Source organism: Pyrgilauda ruficollis, unplaced genomic scaffold, assembly GCF_017590135.1.
Source record: "Pyrgilauda ruficollis isolate IOZ18807 unplaced genomic scaffold, ASM1759013v1 scaffold30, whole genome shotgun sequence".
In the NCBI taxonomy this organism is placed as follows: domain Eukaryota; kingdom Metazoa; phylum Chordata; class Aves; order Passeriformes; family Passeridae; genus Pyrgilauda; species Pyrgilauda ruficollis.
The window spans coordinates 7,308,405-7,326,241 of record NW_024524378.1 but is presented as its reverse complement, the minus strand read 5'-3'; the positions used below and the strand labels follow the sequence as shown (position 1 = coordinate 7,326,241).

Below are 17,837 nucleotides of genomic sequence, written 5' to 3'. Positions count from 1 at the left end.
ACACAGCAGCTGCTGAGCTGGACACGGTGTGTTGGTGGGATGGAGGCTCCCACTGTAGGTCCTGAGAGAGGTAAATCCCTAAGGAAGGACAATGGTCCTCCCTTGGGCAGAGCAACATGTTTTGTTGCTATAGTTTCTACATGTCCTCTGTGTTTTTGGAAGAGGAGTAAGACTGGGTTCAGGACACACATGGTGATGGCAGTGAAAGAAGGTGGAAGGTGTACTGCTGTCGTGAACAAGACTGAATGGAGATGGGCATCAAGGGGAAGCCGTGAAAGCACGTGGAAAAGTAGAACCATTAAGGAAAAGAGGAGCATAAATGGTATCCAGTGGGACCTGTCCTAATGACAGCTCTTCTCTCATTGTGAAATACCAAAGAACGATGATGGAAAAACTCTTGAGTGCCTGATGGATGTGGCAGAGCAGAGCTTGCAGAGCCAGACTCTTTTCTTATGAAACAAAACCCCACTAACACCCCAAACTGGCAGTGGCTGATCAGGTTGTTATCCATTGGTGAGTTGTGCAGCAGCAGGTGATTTCTGCAGTTGCTGGTGCAACGTGTGAAACAGCAGTGCCTGATTTCAGAAAGGACAAAGTTGCACAGACTGTGGAGATTAATTAGAGTTGTGTTGTCTGGTGCTTCAGATCATGTAGCAAATGGTTGACATCAGGTCACTCTAGTTATACTGCTCCCATTTCACCCTGTTCCTCAGTCTGACCCTTGTTTAAAGAGAAGATAATTTATTTGGAAGGCTTGAGTCATACTCTTCCCTTTCTCCCACTTGTTTAGCAGAGTGTATGCAATACTCGGGAGGCAAGAGACGAAGACAAGGGAGAACTGGCTGTAAAAAATGACTGCATCCTCACGGCACACTTTGGCAGCACAGACGCTGGGAGATTTCTGATTGTGCCTTCCTGTGACTTGCTCAAGATGGAAGGGCGTGAAAGGGACATTGTGTTCCTGGAGCAGACGTGGAGAGAGAATGCTAGGGAGCACACTCTGTCAGGAGAGGCGTTGCTGTGTGAGAATGCAGTAGAGGCTCATGACAGGTCATGCTGTGCTACATAGGGGTAGATGAGAGACGGTTTTGACCCTTGTTTTAGAATGAGTACACTGTGCATGCTCTGGATCAGGGAGCATTTTTTTGCACTGCTGGCTAAAAAGGAATGTGATACAGAGTCCTTGCTGAAAGGGCAGGAAGGCATATGTGCCCACCCAACAGGCAAGTTCAAATTGTCTCCTCCTTAGTTGCTTAAAAATAGTTCAAAAATAGATTCCTTAAATGCTGTTACTCCAGCAGGATTACTCAATAGTGAATTTAGCTTTGGATTCTCTCCATGGCCACAGTCTTCACTTTAACTCCTCATGAAAGAATGCCACAAGGCTGCTTTTCCATCTGATTTTGGTGGGGAAAGGAAAATCTTTTGCAGAAGCTGGGACAAATGAGTAGTATTCAAGATTTTTTACATCGTGTTTCCTTAAAGAAGGCAGAGGAAGTGCATATTATTTGGAAAATAATTTGGCAGGTTCTTCCCAGTGCTAGGCTGTTTAATGCATCAGCCTGTCACACTTAAACAGTTTAGGGATCACTTACTGTTTTTTGATTACACCTGAGATGGTTCACAGAAGTTGTTTTGACAGGGCCTAGCTTTCTGTTACTGAGCTGCCTGATATTTTGTCTAATGAAGAGATTAAACCCTAGTAAAACAATTTTTCAAAATCTTCAAGCCTGCAGATATTCCTAACAGGGTAGGCATTTGCTCTCCTTTCACTGCCTGTTGTGAGGAGTCCAGTGTGTTCAAATGGTATGTTTTGCACTTTTTCAGATTGCAACCTTTTTACAAAGAAGAAGAGATGCAGAATAGAATGGTACAGATTCTAGCTTTATTCAAAATAATCTCACAATAATTGGCGTAACCATGCGTAATCAGCAAACTGTTCAATACACTAGGTCCTACTATTTTATGTTGAATTTACTCCAACTAGGGGAAGAGCACTGTGTGTTTTTTGGCAGTAGCTTTTCTGGAAAATGAAATAAGTGAAACTATTCTCACAGAGAACGGGATGGGGAATGGTTTCAGGACCTCAGATTTTGTAATGCAGTTCTTTAAGGAACTGGCAGTGAATGAATATCTAGGCTCGTTTTAGACAACAGCAAGATTTTGTAAGTTTTCTGCTATTTAAGGTCTAATCTACCACTGAAGTTAAAGTTGAAATGAGTTTCTTAGCCTGGGGGTGTAGAGAGTTTATCAGAAAGCCTTGGTAAAAACCTTGTGTAGTCTGCAGTTGTCTGTAGTCAAGTGTCTCTTTCTTCTCCAGCCTTTTCTACACCTCAGGAGTCAGGGACATTAAGAATTCTGGCATTCTGAAGATGTTGGTTTTAACTTCATTTAAATACGACAGATATTCATGGCAGTTGTCTACTTTATTTTAAAAAATGCTCATGAATCATAATTAAAAGCATTCTGCAATACTCCGAATTAAAGAAGTACCAGGTTGCTTAGCTGGGTTATTATACAGTACGGAGCTTGTTTTGAAAAGATTTAATAGGTGAGCCTGCTGAATCTTTGGGCATATTCAGCAACACACATACACAATGCTGCTCTTTTTATTAATAGAAAGTTCACTTGACACAACACACACCAGTGTTACCTTTCTGACACAGATTTAGATGGCTTTGAAACCTCCTTTCAGGGTTTCATGTCTGCTGTGTACATAAGGTGAAGAGCCAGCTTACAGAAAAAATCACTGATAGATGTCTTTCCAGGGGATCTTGGCAAGAGTCACTGCTATCACCAATACTGTTTCTGGTATCACTTGCATCCATTGCCACACCTGTCAAAACAGGTGTATTTATAGGCCTTGAGGGACTGAAACAAGAAATCAAACATTTGCATAGCATTTTCCATCAAGTTCACAAGGACTGAGACTCAAAGGATTTTGATATGTTTCCAGGGATTACTTAGCTGTGCTGAGTATTTCTATGTTCTCTTTTGCAGTCTATGTCCTGCTTCTAGGTCTTAGAAAAAAAAAATTCTCTCTTCTACCAACGAAGTCATCAACAAAATGCTGGTTGGCTTCAGAAAAACTCACAAAAATATTAAAATTCACATCAGAGAAAACTGGCATGAGAGCTTACTTAACACTACAAATTAAGTTAAATTAAGAAGTAGTGCACCAGTGTGATTACTTAGAACAACTTTGCTTAAAAAGTATGTGCCTTGCACTGAGATATTTTTTCGTGCTCTGTCTTGGCAGCAGTTAAGCTCTAGGGTACTAGAGGCTGCCTACTCCTTGTAATGGCTTGGAATAGTTAATGGTGTTGAGTTCTGGAAGAGGAAGAATCCCACTAATTGTGCAATCCTCCTGGCACTAGGATTTGGCAGGACGTCCTCGCAGTGAACCTACGCTGGGTGTGCCGCCCTTTGTAGAGTGTGATGCACAGCTTCGTGTGCCTCAGGCTGCAAGAAATAATCATTTTCAGCAGGGTGCAACTTTAGTGCATAACTTTTCAGGGCTAGCATGACAATCGTGACTTTTCAGGAGATTTATGTTTATTGTAATGCAGCATCCCACTTTTCCAAAAATTTTTAGCGGTGATGGTGGCGAGTGATAAGGAGACAGCAAAGCAAATTGCGTTAATGAATGTAGTCCTAAGACTATAAAGGATTTCTTTAAAGGTGAAGTGCACAGGAAAGGAATATTTTTCACTTTGTTTTAAAGAGAGAGATTAATGCAAGTTCAGGAAGGGAGTATTCAGTTGTATCGATATGTGAAGAAGGTGCCTCTTTTGGCATAATCCCAGATGGGAATAGTGGATCATGATAACAGCATTTTAATTCATGGTTTGTCAGGACATTATTAAGTGGCAATTAAAGTGACTCAAGTGTTCCAGCACACAGGTTGCTGAGGGCCAGCAGATGATAAGACCAAGATTAAAGAAACTGAAATGCAGATCTACATTGTCTATGAAATGGTTGTGACAATACAAGTAACTTAATCCTGGTTGATGTTACTTCCATAAACTCCAGTTCTCAAGAAAGCTGTATGTACAGGTCTTTTACTTCTGTGACAAGGGAATTGTAGTCTCCTTCCATTCTTTACATCAAATGATTATCTTGCAGCCTTGTTCGTATTTGCTCCAAGAGAAGAATGATCAAAAGTTTTCTGCTGGCTACAAGCCCTCCACCCTTTGGAAATATTCTCTTGACCGTGAACAATTTTTTCTTGGTGTCTTTTATAAATAGGAGCAAAAATTTCCAAGGAGGGAAGTTCTGGTTGTACGCGCAAGAACTCAAAGGTGCTTTCCAGGGGGAGTGTGTGCTCTTCCACAAAATCTGGGAGAACACTGGGAAACTGTGCCCAGAGGTAGTGTATTGTGCCAGCTGCAGCTTCAACTCCAAAACTATTTGGTTTGGCTGCTAGTACCGAGACTTCAAGTCCCTTCCCATCCACCCCCTTTTTAAACTTGCTCCCATATGTACTGTCTTGTACCTCTGTCCTGCAGCTACTTGTTTTTTTCTAAATGTTTTCTTAATTCCAAGCCTTTTGGTTTAGTGTAACCTTGTGAAAAATGACAAAATTATTTCTTCTAAGTTGTTTGCTTCTTCCGAGGATGATGATTTTTGTATTATCTGAAGGAAGAAGATTTTGCCTTTTCTTTGTTCAGTTGGCCAGACAGACTTCTATTTGAACAAATCTTGAAAAATTAATTAAAATACAAAATAAATATATATATTTTTCTCTTTTTGATGAGCCCCCACTTCTGCATTTTTCCTTGTAAGCTGCAAGTAGCAAGAGAGATCTCTGGCTAAGTAGGCTTTCAGTAGAAGAAAATTGATTTGCACTATGTAGCTAGCTGATGATTTTTTCCTTTTATATTATTGGGAATATCAAGGGTTCAGGAAATATTCACTGCATCAGCAGCCTTGCATCTAATGAGGTTGTTTGGACTCTGCTCTGTGAGCCAGAGTAAAATCTTTGAAACACGTTAGTCACAATTTAACTGAAAGCGGGGGAGGTTTTTAACAGTGAGCTTTAAGTAAACTGCATCTTTTTGAATTTCCTGGGCAGCTGCTTTTCTCTCTTTGATGTACTGTGCCTGGTGATGCTGTTAATGAAATGCATAATTATGTGTTACATAATAAAACAGAGCTAACATGAAGGTGCCTAATAGATTATAATGATGTGGAGGCCTGAGAAACTAAAGACTATTGGGGGTTGTTGAAAAGTTCCTCTGGTGACAAAGATGATGTCTAAAGATGTTTGAATAACTGTGCTGATAAATTAATTGTGGTCTCTTTGTGTGTAAATGACATTTTTCAGGATTTTGTATATAGAAAGATTATTGAAAAAAAAAGTACAATTTACTAGGCTGCTGATGTATGAAGTGTCAGCGCCGAGTGCTTCCAGTGCCTATTAGAGCTGCTGGCTCTGCACAGACGGGTGCCCTAGGCAAAGACATTTTTGGCACAGTCTGTCTCACCCGTAGGATCAAAAGGAACCAAAAAAAAAAATCTGGCAATATGCACAGAGAGTAAATTGCATCTTAAAGAGCAGCCCCTAGAATGCAGTCTTGGAAAGAATATTGATAAATGAAACATTCCGCTTTATGGCTGAAGAGTTGTAGGCGTTTTGTGACTGCCCCCAACTTCCCTCCCTCCTTTCTCTGCTTTTGTCACCTACATTTTCTCTCTCCCCCAGTAATAATCTGTATAACTTGTTCCTTTTAGAGAATCTTTAGGAGCTGGTTTGTACACATAGGTGTTTTTAAAGGACAAGATGTATAAGCTTCCAGCCCTGGACCACATGGGCTCATGATAGTGCTGGGCTGTGGCTGGGCTTGCTTGGCTGCTGCTCTGGGCTCACAAGGGTCTGTCTGCTGGGAGAATCAGCATGCAGAGAGCTCCAGTATGGATTTACAGCCTGCTAGGTACTTGGCACTAATTCCCTTGGGTGGATGATTCTAGTGCCTACTAAGAGTGCTTTTGTGCAGATTAGCTTCAAGAGTGCTTTTGTGTGAGTTAGGTAGGCTCCTTTTTGAAGGTGAAATATGCTGTTTTTCACTTCCCAAGCACCAAGGGCACCCAAATGGGCAGTTAGTGCAGAGTAGCTAATATGCAGTAAATTCACACCCCAGCTCACTGAGCATGAACTTCCTCATGCAGCCGAATCCCGAGGCTCTGCACTTTGTCTCTCTCAGCAGGGAGCAGATGGCCCTTCTCTAAACAGGGAATACCAATAAAGCCTTATGAAGAGCCCAGATATTGTGTGCATGAAGATTCGTGCCTGTCCATGTGCTTATATGAGATGACTTGAATCTATCACAGTTCTTGGGTTAATTTCTGCGTCCGTGATTTTTTAAGATACCCTAAGGAGAACTTTGCTGCTGAATTGCCATCATTTAGCTGCAGGTTTTGACTTCTTCCTTTTTCATCAGCACCAAGACAGCATACATTTTATTATATGAATGACTGAGTCTTTCATGTATGACTCTTTCTTTGTTGCAAGAATTTGTTTGAACTCTCAGTGAATGGTTTTCTCTAGGTCTCTAAGTACTTGGATATGAAATCAAGTCAATTTTTAGATAAGACTTTGCTTTAGGCTGGGGTTCATAAATAAGTTGATCTATAATTACTGTATAACTTCACTTTATCTTAAGATCACATAAGGGGTTAAACTTTTGTGCAGATTTCGTGAAATTTTATAAATTATTTTATCTGTTTTTTTATTCTTATGCTTGAAATATATAATTGATTTATAAATCATCTGCATATTTTCTTCATGTTTTTGCTCCAGTATTGCCTATATCCAAGAAAATTTTGTGTCACAGAAATTGCCTCTCCAACTTCCATCTATAGTGAGAGTTCTGAACAACACCATCGGCACTATTGTGGCCAAAGTTTAAATTTACTTACATACAAAAGATATTGCTCAAAATGCTTTTAACATGTCTTTTTAGAAATGACCTCAGCCATTCTAGCTTGCCAAAGATAAACAGTGTTTCTGCTGGACAGGATTAACCCTTGGAGGAAGTGAAGTCCAACACTGAATGCAGAGGCACTTGCTCCGAGCATTCAGAGTGCTGCTGTCGAGAGGAGCCGTCCTCCCTCCAGATCCCAGCACTCAGGAAGGCTGCAGGGCTGGGGAAAGTCAGCACAAGCCTCAGGCTTTCTCAGTTGCAGATGTAAAATGCTGCCGAATGTTTCCGACAGTAAAGGAGGAGGGTCTGGGCCAGGTCAGCTTGACTGTTCCTCCTAGAGGACAGAGGGGTAGGAGGAAAGGATAAAGTGGGATGAAAACCAAGAAGAGGTGGCTGGTGAGCTAGGCTCTGGTTCTTGCTGTTCTGAAGATATTCTGTATAGGTTAAAACAATCACTTGAAAGTATTTTTTAGATTTTAAGTTTCAAGAGTTTTTATATTTAGAGTTTCAGAGTGCTTTTATAGCTTTTTATAGTAATTTTTACTGTTGGTTTTATTCCAGAAGAGTTTCCTGTAGCACGATACTTAAAAAAACCTTAAAAGGAATCCACAATAAGGATACTCCATTTGTGTGAATGAGTTGCAGCAGATATGATGAAGCAATTTTTAAAATCCCACAGTTGCTGTTTTCCTTTCATCTGACATGTTCCTGTTTTTAAATAAAACCACTGAATGCTAGGTTTAAAGAGAAATTCAAAGAATGCTGTGGTGTTATTGGAAATCTCTGGCTATGTCCAAGCAGAAAGGGCAGTTGCATGACTCTGTTGTACATGGCTGACCATGCCATATGAGTCCTTTGTTGGGATATGCTGTAAATCATCCTGAATGTTATCTTTTCAGACCCAGAACAGAGACAGAAGGAGGGTGAAAATTTAAGTCTGGATAAATTTCCTACAGCTTATCATGCAGAAATGTGTTTATTGGCATTCTTTGAATGTAGATATTTGAAGTGCTTAACAATTTCTAACTGATGAGGTCTATTAAATGGCCATGTGCTGTAATTCACTTTGTCAGAGTTGGAGAAAAGTTCTTGGGCAAAAGCCTCTTAGTCTTATGAGGAAAGATGGCATATTTAGTCGCAGGGTAATTGCTAATGAATATACCTTTTTAATGGGATGCAATGATAGGGAAAATAGTGGGATGTGAAAGGAGATGGCAATTTTTACTAAAAAGCCTTAGTAAAGTATGGTAAGGACAATATATCCAGGGAAAATAGTGGGATGTGAAAGGAGATGGCAATTTTTACTAAAAAGCCTTAGTAAATATGGTAAGGACAATATATTTGTGCAGTGGTTTTCACCATGAAAAATATTTGACTTAATTTTGAGCGTGAGACCCACTTAATTGTGGGTCTAAACAACATTAATTACATTCCCATTCCTCTATTTTGTGTGAGAGGATTCACTCTGAATCCTTTATTCAAAGGCACTTGTACTGGTGTGCTTTAAGTTGCTTCCCCTACAGCTGTTAGACATTTGCAGTAGCAGGTCAGGTGAACTTGGTCTACCTTTGTGCTTAGTTATAGTGGTTGTACGCAACCATGGAGGTAAAACCAATCAGCTCGAGGGTACTAAAGTATAAAAACATACTACATACCTCACCACTTTTCTGAACATACAGTCACTACATAGGGAGAAAGGACCAGTACACTTTGAAGAGGTGTTTTGGGTGAGATACAATAATCTTTGCACATGATTTTCTACAAGCAGAACTTCATGCCAATTCATAGGTTTGTGATTGTGGGGACAGGGATGCCTGAACCATGCCTTGTACTGCCCAGCGTTGTTCTGCGTGGTAACTGATGTTCCTGCTGCTTGATCTCCTGAGCTGGACTTCTGTTGGAAGCTGCTTCATCCCTTTCCTGGCATCCTTCAAGACAACGTTTGCTCAAGGAGCTTGTTCTGTCAGGAAGCAGGAGTAAGGAAAACAAGTGTATATCTCCTGAGCTCAGCAAGAAAGAAAAAGAATTTGGATTTGTTTGCATTTTAAAATATTTGTCACAATGCCAAGCTATTTTAAGCAATCTGGCTACTTCATCTCTACTCACTATCCTCTGCTACATCTGAATTATCACAAGCCACCTGAAATATGGGAATCAGATGTGAATTTTAATGCAAGAGTCATGCTTCAAGCTGACAGGGACGGGAGGAGGAGCTGCCACTGCATCAGCCAAGATTCTCTGGTGGAAATGTTGATTGATAGCCTATACCTGGAAGAGGAGGGGAGCACCCTTCTCCTTTCAGTGGACTGAGTTGCTTTCCATTCCCTTGTGAAAGAAGTAGGTAGTCCTGTGTAACCATTGCCTTCATCTCCAGGTATATGAAAAAATTGCAAAGTCCTTTGTTCCATTTTTTCCTTAGGTGGAGTTCACAAATGATCCAGTCCTCCTCACAGGTAGTGCTGGCGGTCATGCTGCCCAAGATGGTTGGTGACTTGTTCAATGTATCCTCATCCAATGTGTCCCCTGTAGAGCTCCCTCATGAAGCTGAAATACATTCCCTACTTGGATGTGGAACCTTTTGTTCGTTACAGGAGAAAATGGTGAGGTCTCTCGTGTTGCTGATCTGTAATTTTGCGGTGTCGTGTTTTCTGCAGAGGCTGTGTGGCTTCTCTGAGACCTGGAGCTTAGAGAGAAAAAGGGGAAAATGGAGACCCTGGTCCTGAGCAAGGTCCCCATAGTGTGATGTGCTGTACAAAGAGAATGAAAGACTCCTTTTCTCTTCAGGCTTGTGGTAGGTTTTGAATTACACTGCCACTGAAGCCCTGAGAGCAGTAAGTGCTCCACAGTGCCCAGGTGGATGCTGTTTATTAATGGTCCCACTGAGAATCCAGTGGAGGTTTTCACAGACCATTGTCACTGTTTCTTGTGAGCAAAAGCTGTAGAACAGAGAAACAACAGAGTATGGTGGAGTGTGGTTTGACTTCTGGATGACTGGTCTGGGCTTCGTGTGTGTTGGGTACCATTGTACAGATGTACCTTTTCAGGTGGTGATTCCTGCCATCCGAGGACAGCAATTAAAGGCAGGTAAGAAGAATTGTTTTTTGAAAGTGCTTGCTTTAACTAAAGAGTAAATGAATAGCTTGGAAAAAAGTTGCATCCTTTATTTTTTAACTCTACATTAATCCAACATGTCCTGTGTGTCTTTCAGTGTATAAACTAGTATCCAAATCTTCATTTTTTCATGGCATTTATGCCAGGTAATAAGTACTGTTTCCTCTCCTAAGTGTAGGTGCTGGGTCTGTATTTATCCTAGCTAGTGACAACTCTGCCTTCTATAAAATAATTAGCAGAAATGCTGATTCTTTGAGATGTTCTCTAGGAATTAATTAGGTATAGATCCACAGCCAAAGCTATTTCCAGGACACTTCACTTTTCTCCCAGTACTGAGGTCTACTGGACAATCTTTTAGCTTCAAATGACCCTCTAGAAAAATAAAATGTTGGCGACTCACTCTGTCCACATTTTCTTCCAAATGTAGCCATGCCTGAAAGGTTTTAACAAGCACATTGAATGTTGGGTATAATCTAACTGTGTTTATCATGAGAGGAAAAATTGCCAGCAATGCAGTAGGAGGAAATAAAAACAATCTGTGACATTATGGATGACTTCTATATGTACCACAGCAGATAAAACAGAGGGGAAGAAGCCATAAAGTTTCCCATGGTATTCCAATTAGATGACAAGCCCACGGAAAGAATTATAACTGCTTTCCTGGTTCAGAATGAGGTCCTATTCACTTGAAGGACATATATATATACATTTATATATATATAAAATTTCATTTTACTCCCACTCCTTCTTTTTTTTCTCTCCAAGCACATTAAAGAAAGTTTCTGGACAACCTGATCACAGACTATACCAATACTCTAAAGCAAAATACATAGCATCACAACTTGGTAAGGATTTTATAGCTAGACACTTTACAGACTGCCAAGTTTTAGCCTAAATCCTCTTAGACATAGTCTGAATAGGCTGATATATATCTCAAACAGCAGATGTAGTTGCTAAGCTGCTCTCCATCATATTTAAAAAGTCATGACAGCCAGGTGAAGTCTTCAGTGACTGGAAAAAGGGAAACTTCATACCCATTTCTAAGAAGGATAAAAAGGCAGACCCCAGCAACTATCATAGACAGTGGGATTGTAACCTCAGTGAGTTTGGGTGATGAAAAGCTGAGTAGTGCTGTTCATCTGCTTGAGGGAAAAGATGTCATCCACAGGGGCCTTGGCAGGCCTGAGGAGTGGGCCACTGTGGACCTCATGAAGTTCCATAACGTCCTGCACCTGTGCTGGGGCAATCTCTGGCACCAGTACAGACGAGGTAATGAATGGACTGAGAGCAGCCCTGCAGACTTGAGGATGCTGGTTGACAAAAAAACAGATATGAGCTGGCAATGTGTAATTGCAGCCCAGAAAGCCAATTGTATCCTGGACTGTGTAAAAAGAAATGTGACCAGCAGGTTTACTCTGCTCTTGTGAGACCTCACTGGCACATTGCATCCAGCTCTGGAACCCTCAGGACAGAGGTCTCTTGGAGCAGGTCCAGAGAAGGTCCACAAAAATGATCAGATGGCTGGTATGCCTCTCCTGTGAAGAAAGGCTGTGGTTGTTCAACCTGGAAAAAAGAAAGCTCTGGGGACACCTTTTTAATGTTTAATGGGCTTTACAGGAAAAATGGAGAAAGACTTTTTATCAGTGCCTCTATTGATATGAGAAGGGTCAACAGTTTTAAACTAAAAGAGAAGAGGTTTAGATTGGATATAAGGAAGACATTTCTTATGATGAGAATGCCTCATCCCTGGCAGTGTCCAAGCCCAGGTTGGATGGAGCAACCTGGTCTAGTGGAAGGTGCCCCTGCCCATGGTATAGAGGGTTGGAACTGGATGATCTTTATGGACTCTTCTAGCCCAAACGATTCTATATCATTCTCTGTCCCTGGTCTCTCCAGCATACTTCTTGGATGCTCTGTTTCCTTGTTATCCTCTCAAACAAATGATGCTTCACCATTCAGCCACCTTAGACCTCTAGGATTTGGACTGGTCCCCAGCTCTCTTCTAGCTTGGGCATCCCAAACCCTGAATAGTGACTCAATTGAAACAAATTATGAGGCCTACCATTAAGTCTTAGTAAGAGTTCCAAGCTTCAGATCTTGTTACTTCACCTAGCATGGGAAATCCACAGATTAAGATAAGACAGTTAAAAAAATTAGTCTCTTTACATGTTACCTTATCTCTCTTTCCTCATTGCTTCTGAGCATCCTTGAAACTTTAGCAGAAGTTCTGGAGCAGAAATTCTACAGAAAGGTGTCTGGCAATGATCTTTCCATGTGTTTTCCCTGTGGACCAAGGTTTCTCTTTCTTTTTTCTCTCTGACTGATCCTGCAGCTAACAAGATGCTGTGGGAGCCTGCCAGTTTGCTTCTTTGGTCTTTTATCTCAGTGACCACACAGTTTATGTAAGGCTCTGCTGTTTTTAAGTTCCACTTATTTGCTACACTTTAGTAGTATTTTAATCTTCAAATGCCTACACCCAGATGTAATTTTGCAGAGACTGACCTCTTCCTCTAGTTGTGTCAGCTTGGTTGAGGGTTTGCTGCTCTGGGAAAGTGTAGATGACACAGTTACATTTGTGCCAGGTTCTGCATCTTCTTTGTTCAGTATTATTCTGAAAGATCACAAGATTTATAAACTGTGCATTGCTGGATTCCCCAAATCAAAACAGGGACAGGGGTCAGCTATGTAGGAACTAGTAGCTAGCATGTATTTATAAACAGGTGATAAATTATATTCGTATATGCAGAGTGAAGGATTCAGATAACTAACAGCTTGCTTAAATGCCACATAGATTTGGATCTTTCCTCAATGGAAACTGAAAAACCCTCGGTAAACAGCACCTGGTTGGTAGCAGAGAGGAAAAGTGACAGACTCATGAGAACACGTGATTTTAGGTCCTCAGCACTGGTAGTGTCAAAGTGTGGATTTTCTCTTACTTAGTTCTTTATTGGTGTTAAGGATGATAAGACCTTCTGTGTTTGATCATCTTGTTGATTCCTCTTACAGGTCTGGATAATATCCCTAGGCAGAATGGAGAAGCAAAACCAGCCCTTAGATGAGCAAGGTGGGGGGCAGCATTAAGGTCCAACTCCACAAAGGATTGTGACTCCTAGCTGCTGCAGAATTCAGTGGGTACATTGAGAAGCTACATTATCTACACACTGACTGTGAAGACATCTCTGTAAATAGTTATGTACAAAACTGCTGGAAGTGAGACCTGGATCTTCAGTGGTATTTCACTGCCTAATTTGTATTTAGGCACTCATCTCTGGATGCTCTGCTTCCTATGGAGCAGGGAGGCCTAAGATTTGTTTTGTTAATACTCATTATATTTTTGGAACCTCATTGATCACCCTGCCTGTTTTATTCTGTGTTCTGGGTGATAAGGCTCCAGACACAGCTGTATCTAGTGCAGGGCTGCTACAGTGCACTATGATTTCCAGCTACATTGCACACACCACTGTAAACACCCCCCTTATAAAATCTGGTTCACTGGAACACTCAAAGCTGCTGGCTGCCAGGGAATGTTCCTTAATGAGGGTAAGGAGTACTTGAACACATCTATGACTTGGCAACCCTTCCTGCTTTTTATAAGCTACTATACACTTCAGAGAGAAAATATCTTAGAGGCTACTTTTTAATGGGACAAGTTTACTTAAGAGCTGAGTGGAACTGGTGCCAGTAGTTCTGTTTTGTTCTAGCTTAATATTAGCCTTGTCGAAGTTCTTATAGCGTCTCCTGGGTGTTTCTGTATTACATACCATATAAAGCTGGTTTTGGGAGCCAAGAATTTTGGCTGGAACATATATTATAGTGGTCTCATTATATTTTTCTAAAGTGTATCAGAGGTGGCCCTATATTAAAGATCCATGGAGCAAGGCCGATTTTTTTTCTTTCTCCCTTCTGGTTTTGCCTTAGCCCACACTGCAGACATTGGATCCAGAATTTGAGCCAACCCAGGTCTGAGGGTTATTTGGGATCCAAGGTCTTGGTTTGGCCTGTAATAAAATTTGGGTAATTAGTGATTTTTTTTTTTTCAGATGATACCTTGGACTTTGAAAATCAGCAGACTTTTGGGAGGGTGCTTTTGGTTTGGGCCTGCACTAGCAACTACTACATGAAAAGATTCCTTTCTCGTCTTGCTGGCATGAGTATTCGCTCAAAGACAGCTTGCCAACATGGTGCAACATGTGGTGCATCCTGTCTTGCCTCTCAGAGAAGATGTGTGTTGTATGACTGCTTGGTGCTTTCTTACTGACAGACATCATTAGGTGGTGGACTTGGCAAAGTTTTGCATCAGAGGGCATCCAGTCCATCTTTATTTTAGAGTGTTTGTGGGGGAAGCTGGATCCTTTTCTGGCTGCACAAAGGAAAAAGGGAGCTGCTATAACAAGGCCATGCTTTGTCTCAGGAGCATCCTGGATACCACAGAAAAGATGGAGAGAAGGTGTTGAGATGTGGGTGAGATTTGTTAAAATTACATTTGGGCTTTAAGCCTATGTCAGGTTTAAGAAAACATGGCAAAGAACCATTTTTATTCCCTTTTTTTGCCTATTCTCCTGTGTTGGGTTTTGAGTTTGGTGTGATCCCATTACCCAAAAAGCAGCTGTATGAGCCCTGAACATTGGAATTGAACCCCTGACAAAAATGCTATGGCAGAACCAGGGGCTGCTTTATGTGCACCGAAGAGCAGCAGTGCAGCCTTGCCTTGGTTTCAGGGTGGTGCAGTTGGTGGTGCCCACGTGGGATGGGTGAAAGGATTCACTGCTCCCTCCTGTACCTACAGCAGCTCTCTGTGGGACAGTCCAGCGTGTCTCCCTTCATGATCCTCTTAACCTGGCCAGGGGCTGATGCCAGCTTGCTTCACTGTGCACCGGCTTTCAGACTGTGCTTGCAACCAGGTTATCCAGAACTGCTCCTGAAAGCAACAAAACAAAGTGAGGAGGTGATGCACATGAACCTGTGTGAAGAAGGTTCATCTGAACATGAATGGAAGGCAAACTTCCAGCTGGGCAGAGTTACTGGTGTATATTAACCCAAATATTTATGTTTTGGAGGCATGCTTTTCTGACAGGTGTGGTAAACAAGGCTACTTAGCTCTGCAGTTTTCAGGAGATCTGATTTTCTCTTTTTATAGGAGTTCTGGAAAAAAAAAACAAACCCAAAATTCAGTGACACTGAATGAGCCACAAAGATGAACTAATGAGCCTTTTCAGCTTTAATCCTCAGAGAACATAGACACTGTTTTCTACTGTTAAATTTCGCCCCAAATTTCAAATTTTTCATGAAGTGATTTCAGTGTCCAAATCCATTAGGAAAAAAAGTCACATGCAAACAGTTTAATCACATTATGTGAATATTCAAAGGAGACAGGGAGAGGAAGGCTATATGGGGGGAAGCAGGAGGAGTTCTGTTTTCAGGCCTGCCCCATTTTCTCATGTTGCTTTGGCCAAACCAATTCATTTTTCAATATTCTCAGTTACAGAGGGGAAAACAATGCCTCCGTGTCTCATGTGGCTTTCAGTGTCCATTGTCTTTGCCAAGTATTGTCAATTTCTTAAACAAAAGGCCTTATGTAAAGGCAAAATTTCTTGTGAACTCTAGAAGATGATTTTTACCTGGTCTCATTTTGACTATTTAATGAAGGTACTACCTAAAGATAGTACATGAATCAAAATGATTTTATCTATTTAGATTGGTGAAACCATAAAAAGAAGCCCAAGATTCCAGTTGCATTACATTACATAGTTGTTTATTTGTAGAGCAGACTCTGAACAAATGAAACAAATTGCCTTTCCCATGCTAGAGTAAATACCAACAGATATAACTCTTCCTCTAATCTAAAATAAACCTTTCCCAGTCTTAGCCATTCCCTTTCCTAAAACATCCAGGATGAGAGCTGGCACTGTGCCCTCCAATTTTGGAGCTGCAGGCTTCCACAGAGAGGTGGGTGAGGAGCAAGTATGGAGCTGGCTGAGGTGAGGGATTGGAAGGGCTGGAGGGATTGGATTGGAAGGGCTGGAGGCTGAGTTAGAGCACACTGCTGACCTACTGCCCTTGGAAGTGCACTGGTAGTTACTGCAGTGCTCATAACCAAGGATATACAATAGAAGTTACGAATACAGGGATTGTGAAGACGAGCCAACAATCTGTCGGATTGAAATCCTTGAAGGACCTCGTAAATACTTTAATGTTTACACAGGGCCTGTATATTTTCACAATTACCTTTCCGTGAGCCCAAAATGTTTTAACACTGGAATGTTTTCAGGCTTTAAGAAGTTATATTTTCTGATACATCTGAAAACTGCAGGCTCAGCTTCTCTACTGGACCATTTTTTCTCATGAACAGTTAAAGCTGGATTCCTTTCTATCTCCAAATATGCAGAATGTAAATGGTGAGTTCTACCAAAGTTATGTATTGATTATGATCACAGTGTGGTAGGAAGAAAATGGTTTGAATTTACAAGAGAATGTTGTACCATAAATTGGCAAAAAGACGCATCCACAGTATTTGCCTCTATTATAATTAAGAAGTTATAAGAAAAATGACTTTTCTGTAGAGAGATTTTTGAGAGAAACAAACCTGTAAGAAGTTTGAAAGGTTTGAGGCAGCTCTTTAAAACCTCAGGGTGAAAGTTTGGAGGCATGAAGACATAGTGCAGGGAATTTTGAAGCAGCTGAGTGTTCCTCTGGTTTCTGTCACAAGGCGCTTCTCTTTTCTGTCCAAAATAAGGCTCCTGTTAGAGTGTCAGTGGGACTGTCATGGAGCTGGCATACCTGCTGCATGTATTAGACATGCAGTGACAATGGATTGGTACTTAATATGAGGCTCTGGCTCTTGCTGTGAGGTCCATTGTGAATCAGCTGTAAGGTCCATAGTGAGTGTAATACAGATCCCTTTTGGCTCATGGACAAGACTTTCTGCCTGATGTTGAGAGAGGGATAACAAATCCACAGTGACTTTTGGTGGTGTTTTCTATTTCTGGGCAGTCCTGAGAAACCAAAAGAAGTGACTTCTGCACACTTTCTGCAGAAGGAAAGGCGCTGAAGCAGCATCTGGAACTAATAACCTGTGTTTCACAGCTCACTGGTGGGCAGCAAGGGAGCCGCTCCGGCTCCAGCAGGCCCTTACGTAAAACCTGCACACAGTGATTTTCAGCTGTGGGAAATTTGAAACGGCTTCTGCTGGCCCAGTGAGGAGGAGACTGCCTGACTCCCTTTTGGTTCACCTGGGACGACAGGCTCCCTGCAAGGGCTTCACCGCAGCCTTCAGATGTGGCAGCACGCAGGGAGAGCATGCACATACACACACACACACACAGAGGAAAATCACATCCAGCCATCAAATGGGGTATTCCACTAATTGGAAAGTCTGTTCTGGTGTCTGGCCACCATTTGGCAGATACTGACAGTTTCCACTTAAAGCCAGCCAGCCTCACCAGAAAGCCAGCTGTGCGGCTGATCTCATGAAGATGTCACTGAACAACTGTTTGAACTCCTTCAAGAAATGGTGGGTCTGGTTCGAGGCAGGCTGGAATCCCCTGGGGGTCTTTGCTGGATGTGGGAATACAGACATCCATTGACGTAATAGTTACACCTCAGCATTCCGGAGTTGCGTGTAAGGACATCATCTTCATTCTGGCACCGGGGATTCCTTCCAAGTTCACCTTAAGCTGAAACAGAGTCTCTTTGCTGCTCATATGTCACTTTTTCTGTTCCTGTGAGTGTTGCTATGTCCTCATAAATATTGGTAGGTTGTCATAATGGTTGCCATGATGAAAAGACTTATTTATTAAAAAAGAA

The 17,837-nt window shown here is 41.6% G+C and overlaps 1 pseudogene; it reads left to right on the top strand.

Moving 5' to 3' along the window:
- Positions 1 to 17,837, top strand: part of LOC121356830 — a 76,421-nt pseudogene that overhangs the window by 34,407 nt on the left and 24,177 nt on the right.